Genomic DNA, 12,419 nt, shown 5'->3' with positions numbered 1-12,419 from the left:
TTCAGGAGGACAACCAACTCTTCATGGGATATTTTGGATCTGAGAAGGGTTGTGCAGTACAAAAGAGGACTATCGCATCAAAATTTGATGCACTGTGGCCTAAAAGCAGCCTCCTGAAGGCTCATTCTACCAGAGCTAAGGCTGTTATCACAGCATTGCAACATGGCTTTCCAGTCCTTGATATTTGTCATGCAGCAACATGGGCATCCCTACACATGTTTACCAAACACTACTTTCTGGATGGTCAAATCCGAAGGAATGGCCTTTTTGGCCGCTCCGACATGCAGGACTTCCTGGTCTAAACTTGTCCACAGTCCCTCCACTGGGGATGGTATTACTTGGGCATCTATTCAAAGGTAAGGACTCTGCAGCTAGATGTCTCTATCAGATGGATAAGTTACCTACCGTCGGAACTTCTTATCTGGTAGAGACATTATCTAGCCGCTAAATCCTTACCAACTCTTCTATCCTCCCCACACTGCAACAGGTTTTTAGGGTCAGGGATTTTCCCTTTCAGGGCCCTAGTTGTTCAGGAACACACCAAAGTCAGTGCGTTTCATGGCTCAGCTCTCCTGGCGTAGAAAGCCCTGGAATTTTACTGATGTTAACTCATGAGGTAGCACTTATATAGGTGACGCAGACATCACAATGGCAGAGACAATGCCGGCAATGTCACATGGAGCTGACCAATGCCACGTACTGGCACGCAAGGGTATTGCTCAAAGAAAAATCTTCTGGAACCAGTCTGATGCCTGGGAAATTCAAAGGTAAGGAATCTGCGGCTAGATAATGTCTCTGCCAGAAAAGGCACTACCGAAGGTAAGTAACTTGTCTTAAAGCAGCGTATCGAATTGCATGACAATGCTATTTAGTGGTGCCACAGGGTAGGGAACGTGCCATTGTCAAACAGGGTCAAACTTAGATATGTTGTGGAATTTGTGTGAGAAGAGCATCATTGAACTGGTGAAATCTTCAGCCTGGTTCTCTCCAGTAGTGATTTCGGTTAAATCGCCTGGTTAATTGAGGCTCTTTATTGATGTTCACAGTCTCAACAATGCTATCAAGGTGCATGCACATCCTCTGCCCAATCTTATTGAGATGGTGACCACTTTGGTGGGGGTACAAGTTTACTCACTTCTAGGCCTAGCCAGAGCATAACATCTAGGGCCCGATGTAGGTAGCCCTTTACCGATCGGAATCGGCCGAAAATACCGATTTTCGTCCGTTTCCGATCGGTAAAGGGCTATTGAGATGTAGGGGCACATTTTCGGTAATTTTACCGAATCGGTATCATTACCGAATCGGTAAATTTACCGATTCGGTAATATGTACCGAATCGGTAAAATAATTACCGATTCGGTAATATTTACCGATTCGGTAAAATTACCGAAAATGCAATGTAGGTAGGCAATGTACCTTCTGCACATGGCTTACAGAATCGGTATTTTACCATGGAATACAAATCCATGGTAAAATACCGATTCCGGTGTGCATGCACATGTGTGCATGCACACCTATGTCATGTGACAGGCAGACCTGCCCTTAGGGCAGGTATGCCTGCCACATGGCACCTGTGCCTGTTTTGGGGGTGCCAGAGGGTGTCAAAGTGACACCCCCTGCACCCTTGTGAATTCTTTAATTACCGATTGGGTAAATACCGAATCGGTAATGCCTAATCATTCCTATGGGCTTCAAAACCCATAGGCATGAATGGGCATTACCGATTCGGTATTTACCGAATCGGTAATTAAAGAATTGCTAAGGATTCGGTATCGAATCCAGATGTTGGGACCTACATACCATTTACCGATTTTGAAATACCGAATCGGTAGGATTCGGTATTTCAAAATCGGTAAATGGGATTTACCTACATCGGGCCCCTAGTCTCTTCAGATGAGGAATTCAAAAATCTTACTTCGTTCCCCACTGCAGAGTTTTTTTTTAATGTTTTGCCATATACCATTTGGCATAGCTAGCCCAGCTTTGGTCTTTTAAAGGCTAATGAAAGAAATGCTGGAAGTTTTTAATGGAGCTGTCTCCTTTCAAGATGAGATATTGGTGTTTAGTAAGGATGCTGATGAACATGACTGCAATTTGAAGAGTGTTTTGGCGACTTTAATAGATAAGGGCGTACGCTACGCTCAGACAAATGTAAATCTAAGACGTGAAGTGAAGTATCTTGGTCACTGCATTAGCTGTGCTGCCATTAAACCCAATAGTAATCATTTGGAAAACATCAGCACTGCACCTTTTCCCAACAGCAAAGAGTTACTTTCCTTAGGTTGACTGAGTTCTGTGCCAAGTTTATCCGTAACTATGCATCAGAAGTTGATCCTTTCAGATGTTTGTTGAAAAAGTTTGCTACTTTTGATAGCATGTCCACGGCTTTTCATGTTTTGAAAGGTTTAATTCTAAATGCACTATATTTCATTGTTGGGAAGCAGTGTGTGGTGATGGTTGTTACCAGTGTGAGAAGTTGGCCTGGTATATGCTGTCCACTAATTAAAGTGGGCACCTTGCACCAGTCCAAACGACCCTTATGATGGATGAGGTCAATGATAACCTTCAGAAAGCTATCCTAGTGGTAGCTATTGAGAGCAGCCTTCAGGCATAATCTTGAATGAATGTAAAGCAGCTTGTTTTACCAGATTATCATCTTTAGTATTAACTTAATGAAAGGAGAACCACACAGTAGTTATAAAAATATGTATTTATTTATATAACACTCTTTAGTATCCTCTACACGAGGATACAACACAAAGCACACAATATTTTTGCAAATAAACAGTTGTAAGTAGCATAATACACAGTGGGCTCCAGGGGGAGACCAGACACATACTAAAATAGTGATATAAGGACCACGACTGGAGTCGAGACAGGGTCCAGAGCACGTAGAATCCCTGGGACCCCACGGAACCAGTCAAGGTGAGTAGAAAGTGACCCCACGGAGGACGGTTGTAGTGTGCTAACACGACAGCGGGCTCCGTACAATTCTATGGGGAAGTCACAGTTACAGTTTTAAAGTTTAAGGACCCTTCTCTGTGGACTTCGAAGAAACCCTTTGGAGCATAAGAGGGTGGAGAGCCACCCCACCCGTGGATACCATAGTACCCAAGTTACCTATCCCAGGGGAGCCCGGTGCATAGGTCTGGTGTGGTGTTTTAAACTGCTGTTGTTTTCATTGGAGGGTTGCAAAGAAGAGCTGCTGCCCTGGAAGGAAGAAAGTGTCCATTGGAATCCAAGGGTGGATTCGTGATGGAAGGAAGCTGAAAGCAGAGAGGACAGAGTCTGGGTCACTTCAGGGTGACCAGGGGCTCAGTGAACAAATGCCCACTGATGTTGGGTGCTTCAGGTGCGCAGTAGGGATGCTTGACTCTGCAAAAAACACAGTTGATGGACAGAATGCAGAACAATGTCTTACATTCACCCCAGTACAAAGATCTGGGCCTAAATCCATCGTTTTTTTGCACTCCACGCCACCCTAGGTCAGACAATGTCTATATGCACATCAGCCTTGACCCTGTGCCTCATGGGAACAGTCCAGCCTGAACTACCAAGCCATGTCTTTCCTAGACCGGAATCAAGCATCCAAGGACCGGTTTCTGGCTATCAGCCTTCTTCAGCCTGGATAGCTTGACTCCAGTGATATGGAGAGCCTGGGACTCGCGTCTGAGCAAACCTGGATGGAAGGAAGCTGAAAGCAGAGAGGACAGAGTCTGGGTCACTTCAGGGTGACCAGGGGCTCAGTGAACAAATGCCCACTGATGTTGGGTGCTCCAGGTGCGCAGAAGGGATGCTTGACTCTGCAGCCACGAGGACAAGGAGACATCGACGATGACCTATAGCCAGATGCAATCTGTCCCACACAGGATGTCGAGTGTTGTGGGGTCGGTGTCTGGCTGGAGCCCCAACAAACCTTGGCAAAAGCAGCCCATGCAGGCAGGTCAAACAGGTCACGGTGTGGACCAGCAAGGTCCGGGGACTCACCAAGCAATGGGGAGTTGGCGCGTCTGGAGCAATCAGAAAAACCCAATAGGATTCAAGGTGACCCTCAGGCAGACCCACAGGCCAAATGACCAGGAGTCGCGAGGGGACTTAAAGCAAGACCAGAAAGTACCAGCCCACGAAGCACTCAGTGTGAGGAGGCTGGAGTTCTTTGGTGGAAATACTGCTCAGGATCAGGACTACATGGAGTCCAATGCACAAGCTGTGGAATTGCCAATAAGCATATGCACTTGCAAAAGTACACTTTGCACAGGGGTTCGAGTTATGCGCTCCCTCCAAGGGATACTGGACTCAAATTCAGTGAGAGGGCAGATAAACCTCAGGGAACTTCGGAACCCACCTCCTGTTTTGCTGGAGCCTTCAGAGTTCACAGGATCAACAGACTGGTCAGTTGCATTACTGTGCCTGCGCATGCAGCGGAGTGACTCCTTCACCCCAAGGGAGATTCTTCAGTTGTCCTTAGTGCACCACAGGTCCTGCACAGAGCTTGTATGGAGCAAGGGCACAGACAAAGCTTTGGACAGAGAGGGAGAGGAAGTTGGGCCGTCGAAGCCCAGCAAAGGCCAGAGTGTCCAGACGGTCGAAGGTCAGTCGTTTCTTGTTGCAGAATCTTGTCTACGTAAAATCTAAAGTCTTACAGCCAGGTAAACCTGTATGTACTCACAGAAGAGGGTTTGACAGATTCAGGGGACCCTCCTAGTACAGAGGGGAGTTTACTGCCATGTCCTTTGTCCAGTTTTGCGCCAAATTAGGAACCAACGGCTCCCAGAACCGGTTTGAGCTGGACTATGCACAGGGACACCATATGTGCCCCAGGTGCAGACTTTCAGGCACTGTGGAAGTGCACCTACCCAGCCACAACACACTAAATCCTGTCTGGGAGGTGGTCAGACCTCCCTGTGACAGGATGCCTATTGTGCTTCCTTCCTCTGCTTGAGCTTGGCCCAGCAGCAGGAGGGCAGAAATGCGTCTCTGGTTGGCACCATCCATGTTGTACTGACTGGGTTGAGAAGGCTGCCACCGGAAAGGCCAGTGACCCCACGAAGCTTGCTTCAGAAGGGTGGAATCATACCTCCCACATTGGTTACCAGTGATTCCAAGGTGTTTGATACCAAACACGACATACTTTGTTTCAGGCGTTTTCTAGATAGCATTTACTGCAAGGTTATAATGCACCTCTACCTATAGGTCTGACTGAGTCACAGACAACCCGTGAGAATGGTCTCCAAAGGCTGCAGAGGGGCCCTGCTCAGGCAGGGGCTCCCTCTCACATAAAACCCAGCACCCTGCCTTCAGGATTGTTAAGGCCTGCTATCGGGGTGACTTATAAGTTTTAAGTGTAGTGACCTATAGATATAGTGAGCCTATATCTAAAGTAAGTGGTGCAAGCACCAGCTCACACAGGTTGCAGTAGCAGACCTGTAGTTCCATTTCATGGGTGGCATAATACATGCTTCAGCCCATGGGAGGCCTCTGGGGTACTTATGCCCTGGGTACATGGGTACCATATACCGAGTATCCAATCTGGAGTGTACCAAAGTACTTGGTGTAACATTTTAAGGAGAAAGCCAATAGACGGGGGTCCTGATTAGCAGGATCCCAGTCAGACTAGTCAAAACAGAGTAACATCAATCAAATAGTGGGGGTAATCATAAGAAGCAGATCCTACTTTCCTACAACCAGTAACTGTGGTTTGGATGGAGTACTAATACAGAGGGACCACGGCAAGGAGTGGTTTGTGGCGTATGCATCAAGAGCTTTACGAAACGCTGAAAAAAAACGATTTCATGATTAAGAGGGAGTTGCTGGCTTGTGTATGGGAAGCTAAACACTGTTGGACCTTCTTGTGGGTTACCAAATTTATCAAAGTGGATCACAAGCATCTTGTGCACATGATGGCGCCAGGTTGGGGCATACTGTGTCTGCAAGGTTAACCAGATTAGCCTATACATTGCTGAATGTTCAGTATCAGTTAGAGTATCTGCCGGGTAAGGTCAATGTGGAGTGGAGTGGCTCACTGGTTAGAGGTGGCAGACCCGGAAGCAGAGGACGGCCCGGGACCAGGGTTCACTTCCCAACGCGGCAGGGTCGTGAACCAGGGTCAGCGGACTCGATAATTCTCGCCTCGGTGCCTACTCTAACCAGGGATCACACTCGGCAACTCTGGGCATTAGCTTGCCTCATCTCCACAACGGCCCCCCCAATAACGCTGGGGATGCCTGGTTTCACCTTGGAGATACCCAGGAGGGAACATCTCACAGGGAAAGCCAGGAAGGGTTCCCCAGCGGTCTATAGCGCCAGGACGCCTCCGGGTAGCAGTGCGCTTTACAAGACACACACATTTTACAAGACACACACAATGTGCATGCAGATTGCATGTCTAGATTACTATTGATGGTGGGTGATCTTAGTGAGGCAAACGCAGATGAATGTAAAGTGGCGTCCATGGTACATGATGTCAACTTGGCTTAGAGCAATCTATTGTCCAAGAAACTAAGTGGGAAGAGGAGATGGACATGTCTGAAGTGGTCCATAGTCTCTCCTGTATCTTATTTTCTTTCTCATAAGAATTTGATCCCTTAAAACCATCCCATACGTAATATGTTCAAAATAACAAATCACAGCCAGCGACCTAAGGGTAGACACAGTATCCTCTATGGATTCATCTGAAGTTGTTTCCTAGAGTAGAATATAAATCTTTCCATCACCACATCCGTTTTCTTGCTATAACTTTAAGATAACTGTTTAGATACATATAGGTAAGTATTACTGTGGCTGACATCCAGTGTGAACTCTAGTCACTCCCATGGCCTGTGCTGTCGAGCTATCAGCTTTGGAGTCGTTCCTGTTGTGACAGACTGCTTTCTGGAGAAAAAGAGGGCTGTAAAGTGGGCACAAGAATAAGACCTTCTATAAAAACATCAGACTTCAGACTCCGACTTTAAATCACATTTGTCATCTAGAAATGGGCTATAAGAACAGGAGCTTAAACCCCCCAAAATTATCAACTGTAAAGCTAAAAGTCGGGCTGTGCGAGGAGGAGAAGCTCTGCATAGCTTCCAACTGTGACCAGGATTAGTGGCCAAGTCCTGCTAGTCTCCTACCTAGGTGAGGGAATATCACCAGGGCATCCAAGACCCCCTGCACCGGAGCCTGGAGCACCACTGCCTGCTTGCTTGCCAAGACCAGTGTGCCCTGTAAAGTAGAGGAGAGTGTTGGAGGAAGCGAGGTCTAGTGAGGAATCTTGTCGAGTGGACTTCCATAGTGAGGTGTGAGGAGACGGCTGCTGCACCGATCAGGTCGTTGCTCATGTGCAGGAAAAAGTAAGCGACTGTTGCCTGAGGATAGCCACCGTGAAGTGATCCATGATCATTACTGTGCCAAACAAGTCATCACCTGTGTGCAGTGAGGAACCAGTGAGCCTGTATGCCAGGAAGGGCGCCATGAAGTGAACTATGATCATCGTTGTGCCGAATGGGTCGTGGTCCATGTGCAGTGAGGGACCGGCTATCCCTTACGCCAGGAGGGGCCACTGTTGACAGATTACTGTATTGAGTTGGGCATAGCCCATGTAAGGTGGTGAGCCAGCACTCCATATGCCAGGTGTTGGAAAAGCCCTTTTGCAGGGCTATCCCTAAATGTTTTGCTTCTTCCTCCTATTTTTCCTGACCTGTTTTCGTTGGCTTTAGGACTCTGGGCATTTTACCACTGCTAATCAGTGCTAAAGTGCATATGCTCTCTGTGTAAATTATAATTATGATTGGTTATCCATGATTTGCCCTAAACTTCCCTTTTCTTACATTTAAGGCAACCCTCAGGTAGTACCAAGGTACCCCATGGGGAGGGTGCAGTGTATGTAAAAGGTAGGACATGTGCTGGTGTGTTTTGCATGTCCAAATAGTTAAATACTGCCAATTTCATTTTTTCCACAATTGAAAGTCCATAGGCTAACATGGAAGTTGCTTTGTAACACCTTACAAGTATAACTTTCCATAGGGACAAGAAAGAGAATTGGAGTTTAGGCTCTCTGAACTCAGAATTTAATAATACATATTTTAAGGGAGATGGTTTTTAAATTGTGTGTTTGAAAATGCCACTTTTAGAAAGTACACATTTTCTTGTTTAACAATTCTGTGTGCCTCTAATGTTTGTGTATTGACTGTTTGGTTTTGGGATGACAGCATCTGGGATGTGCATTCACTTTAGACAGCCACAAGGGGAGTTGCGATGTGTCTTACTTTTCCTGGTTGACTCATTGGTAGGCTGAATAGACCTTAGCTGCATTTAGAGTGTTGGGAGCAGTTCCACCTGCACTTCAATAGGCTGTGCCTCTCTTGCACAATGCTGTTTCCATCTCTTGTGGTCATACTGCACCAGCGTAGACAGAACTGGTTTGGACTGGGCTCAAAGACCCTCGCCACAAAGTGAAAAAAAGAGAAAATGGGGTATAAGTATTAGACCTTAAACCCCAGAGAATTAGATAACTTCTGGATTCAAGAAGAACCACTGCCAAGGAGAAGAGCTGGAGAACTGCAAGGAGGAGTACTGTCCCTTTGCTGTGTGTGCTTTGTTGGGTTAGCCTGCTGCTGCTGTTTTTGTCAAGGAAAGGACAAAGACTGGAACTTTACAGTGGACCTGCTTGAAGAAGAATCTCCAAGGGCCTGTGTGTGCTGGCCTCCTGTACTGAAATCTCAGGGACACAAAGACTTCACCTGCAACCCACTGACCAGCACCTGGACTTCTCTGTGGACTATTGTATTCAAAAGGGCCCCAATTCCGGTTCCCGGGCTCTGGGAATTGTGTGGTTTCTGCTGCAAAGCAAGATAAACAACTCCAACACCATCAGTGTTGCCACCAGTGATGCTGCGACCTGCACCGAGGCCTGGGACATCGCTCTTGAAGTAAGCAATGCACCGCCCGCCTGCACCGCAGCTCCAATGCCCCCGATGTCTGCAGTTATCGGCCTTCCAGATTCCAGCGCTCGCCCCAATACCATCACCACCAGCGCCTGCATCCTGTTATCATGGAGCCAATAACCAACGAGGATGTCTTCATGAACTCTTCGATGTTGCATTGCCTCACCGAAACAGACACCTCACCTCACACGCCACCTAATTTCCCCTGTCCTGGATACGGTGCCTCGCTTCCTTATGGACTTGACGCCTCGCCTCCTTGGCAACCAGGAACCGGCCTCAACTCAGCACTGACGCTTCACCTCCACAACGCTGTGCACAGTCTACTGACTTTGTTTCTAAGGTACTGTTGTTTATGGACTGAAGAAACCCCTTACAGCTGCTGATCAAGGGTTCAGCACATCAATCCCTATTTATATTCATTCAGAGTCCTGTGCATTTGCTTTTGGCACTTGCCACCATTAAGCGCCGCTGGCATCCAGAATAAGCGAAGCCTTTTCAGAAATGGAAGGTGCACCAGGAATGAAGTCAAAATCGTATCCTTAGGTTCATCAATTTTTTTCTGTTTCTGACAAGAGGAAAACTGGACATCAACACGTTTCATTCCTTTGACCAAAGGAACTTCATCAGGGCTTAATGTATTGCGTAGAATATTCTTGAATTTCTTTCGTATTTAAAATCATAATTAATAGCTTGGGAAATCAAGCCACAATACGGGTTGATCAAGTTGAATCCCGGTTTGTAATATCTTCTGTATCCCGACACCGGCAAATCCGCTAACTTCAGTGTTCAAGTCCTATTGTTTATGGGTCCGTGTGACTCTGTACATCTAGCAGTCGGCACCGTACTTTAGATTTTTGCCTGTCAGGATGTTAAAATAGCCCCAGGTGAAGCTTTTTGTTTCTACAAGTTCTTTTTTTTTTAAATAACTGTTCTAAAAGTATATCTTGTATGTTGGTTTGTGGTCTTGTTTGGTTTAGATAGACACTTTATTTTTCTAAACTGGTGTGGTGTCCATTTGTGGTGTTTTCACTGTGTCACTGTGTGTTTGGAGTACACATACTTTACACATTGCCTTTGGGATTAGCCTGTCTGCTCATGCCAAGCTACCAACGGGATGAGCGGAGGTTACCTAAAGTGTGTAACTCCCTTACCCTGACTAGAAGGAAGGGTCCCTAATTGGACAAAGGTGCATACCTCTGTCAATTAGAGACCCCAATTTCTAACACCAGGCAGGACTATAGTGAAGGGTTGTGCTGTGCTGTGCTGTGCTGTGCTGATCGGGTTGCAGCCTGTCTGCAATGGAGGGAAGGTGACCCGTATGCCAGAGGGGTCACCAGGATCAAGCAAGAAATGCGACCTGGTTGGGATTGTCACTGGAAGAGAATGGCCACTGTGGGGACCCCTGCAGACCAGCACTGTGACAGAGGATCAGCATCAAGACCTTTGCACAACCCAAACCTCCTGGATACCTAGAAAAGTGGAATAGACTAAAGAATTTACTCAGCTTGGAGGAGCCATGAAGAGTCTCTGGTTGTTGCAGTGGCACGACCGTGTGTGAGGAGCTCGACCGATGAGCGCAGCCTGCCTGGGCCATGTAGTCACCTGAAGCAGCTCCTGCCGCGCCAGTGCCTGTGGAGAGGACGCACTCAGGAACTCCAGTTACTGCGATCCTACAGGTGTCGGTAATACTGATTTAAGGACAGTGGGCCCTGAAGGAACTTGCTTGCTAGATATCGCTTTGGTGTTGGAACATTTTTTCCTTTAAGACAGTGTCTGAGTGGAACTCTTGAGACTTGGAGTATTAGTGGATTTAACAACAACAAGGGGCCTCAAATTAGTCAGCAGGGACCTCGGGGAACATACTTTGTACATGCAACACTGGTCCCATGCATACAAGAAATTTGAAAGGAATAAAATATAGACAGAGTCAATCTATATTACGAGTGACATGTCCAGCCGGACAGTGGTCTTCAAAGTTTACTCAATTTACACTTCGTTATACCACAAGGAGTACCTTCCACAATTCAACCAGTGTGGAACACAAGCCTGTGCACAACACTAACAGAACGGGTACAGAAGGTGGATATAGGGAGCAAAGAAGGGCTTTTTAAGGCAAAGCACGTTTTCTGTCATTAAATGCAGTTGTACAGAATTCTTAAACAAAGCCCCATTACAACACATAGTAATCACGTTTTTAGCATTTGGTGCTCGATAGGTCGACGGCGTTTCGGACCCCCTAGTAAATCACGGGGACCATCATCAGGACATTTCAATGAAAACCTTAACAATAATTTTGCCTCTAAATGCCTAGAAAGGGAAAAGAATGAAATATATACATTTAGATACACAGACTGAAAAGGTTTTCCAAAACAGGTAGTGGTGACAAGTGAGGAACTCGACTCAAGGGCGGGTGGAGTTCAAAACAAATTGTAGTGGCAGAGCTCGTTGAGTGCTCACTTGTGCAAATGCCCATTGTGCTCACCCTTGAACTCTACCTCTCCCACTACGTACCACCGGCCCTCACTGAGCCCGCGATCGTGCATGTGTCACGACCAACACCCAATAATACTTGCTCATCGGTTACCGACCACGCATACCGTATGCCTAATTCATCTGGAAGGTCTAGACACCCGTCTATTCACATGAGCATGGCCTCCCGCTTATGTATTAGTCACATCCACCTGATCGTTCTTAGCATCCCAAACCTTCACCAACAGTGCATGTAAGCAAGTTGCTCTAATAACTGGGCAATTAACACCAGCATGCTCGTTCGCTCCACCTTGTCACTACAATTTGTTTTGAACTCCACCCGCCCTTGAGTCGAGTTCCTCACTTGTCACCACAAGTCACCTGTTTTGGAAAACCTTTTCAGTCTGTGCATCTAAATATATGTGTTTCCTTCTTTTCCCTTTCTAGGCATTTAGAGGCTAAATTATTGTTAAGGCTTTCATTGAAATGTCCTGATGATGGTCCCCGTGATTTACTAGGGGGTCCGAAACGCCGTCGACCTATCGAGCACCAAATGCTAAAAACGTGATTACTATGTGTTGTAATGGGGCTTTGTTTAAGAATTCTGTACAACTGCATTTAATGACAGAAAACGTGCTTTGCCTTAAAAAGCCCTTCTTTGCTCCCTATATCCACCTTCTCTACCCGTTCTGTTAGTGCTGTGCACAGGCTTGTGTTCCACACTGGTTGAATTGTGGAAGGTACTCCTTGTGGTATAACGAAGTGTAAATTGAGTAAACTTTGAAGACCACTGTCCGGCTGGACATGTCGGTCGTAATATAGATTGACTCTGTCTATATTTTATTCCTTTCAAATTTCTTGTATGCATGGGACCCGTGTTGGAGTATTAGTGGGGCTTACTTTGGATGTTCCAAATAATTAATGGGAACATCCAATACCAATATTGCTAGAGCAAGGAGTGAGTGGGACATAGGAAACTGCATAAGAAGCACTAGTTCCCTCTCCTCAGTGGGACTATGGAAGTTGTTT

Source organism: Lissotriton vulgaris, chromosome 12, assembly GCF_964263255.1.
Source record: "Lissotriton vulgaris chromosome 12, aLisVul1.2, whole genome shotgun sequence".
Taxonomy (NCBI): Eukaryota; Metazoa; Chordata; class Amphibia; order Caudata; family Salamandridae; genus Lissotriton; species Lissotriton vulgaris.
The sequence above is the reverse complement of the archived record's forward strand: the minus strand, read 5'-3'. Positions refer to the sequence as shown.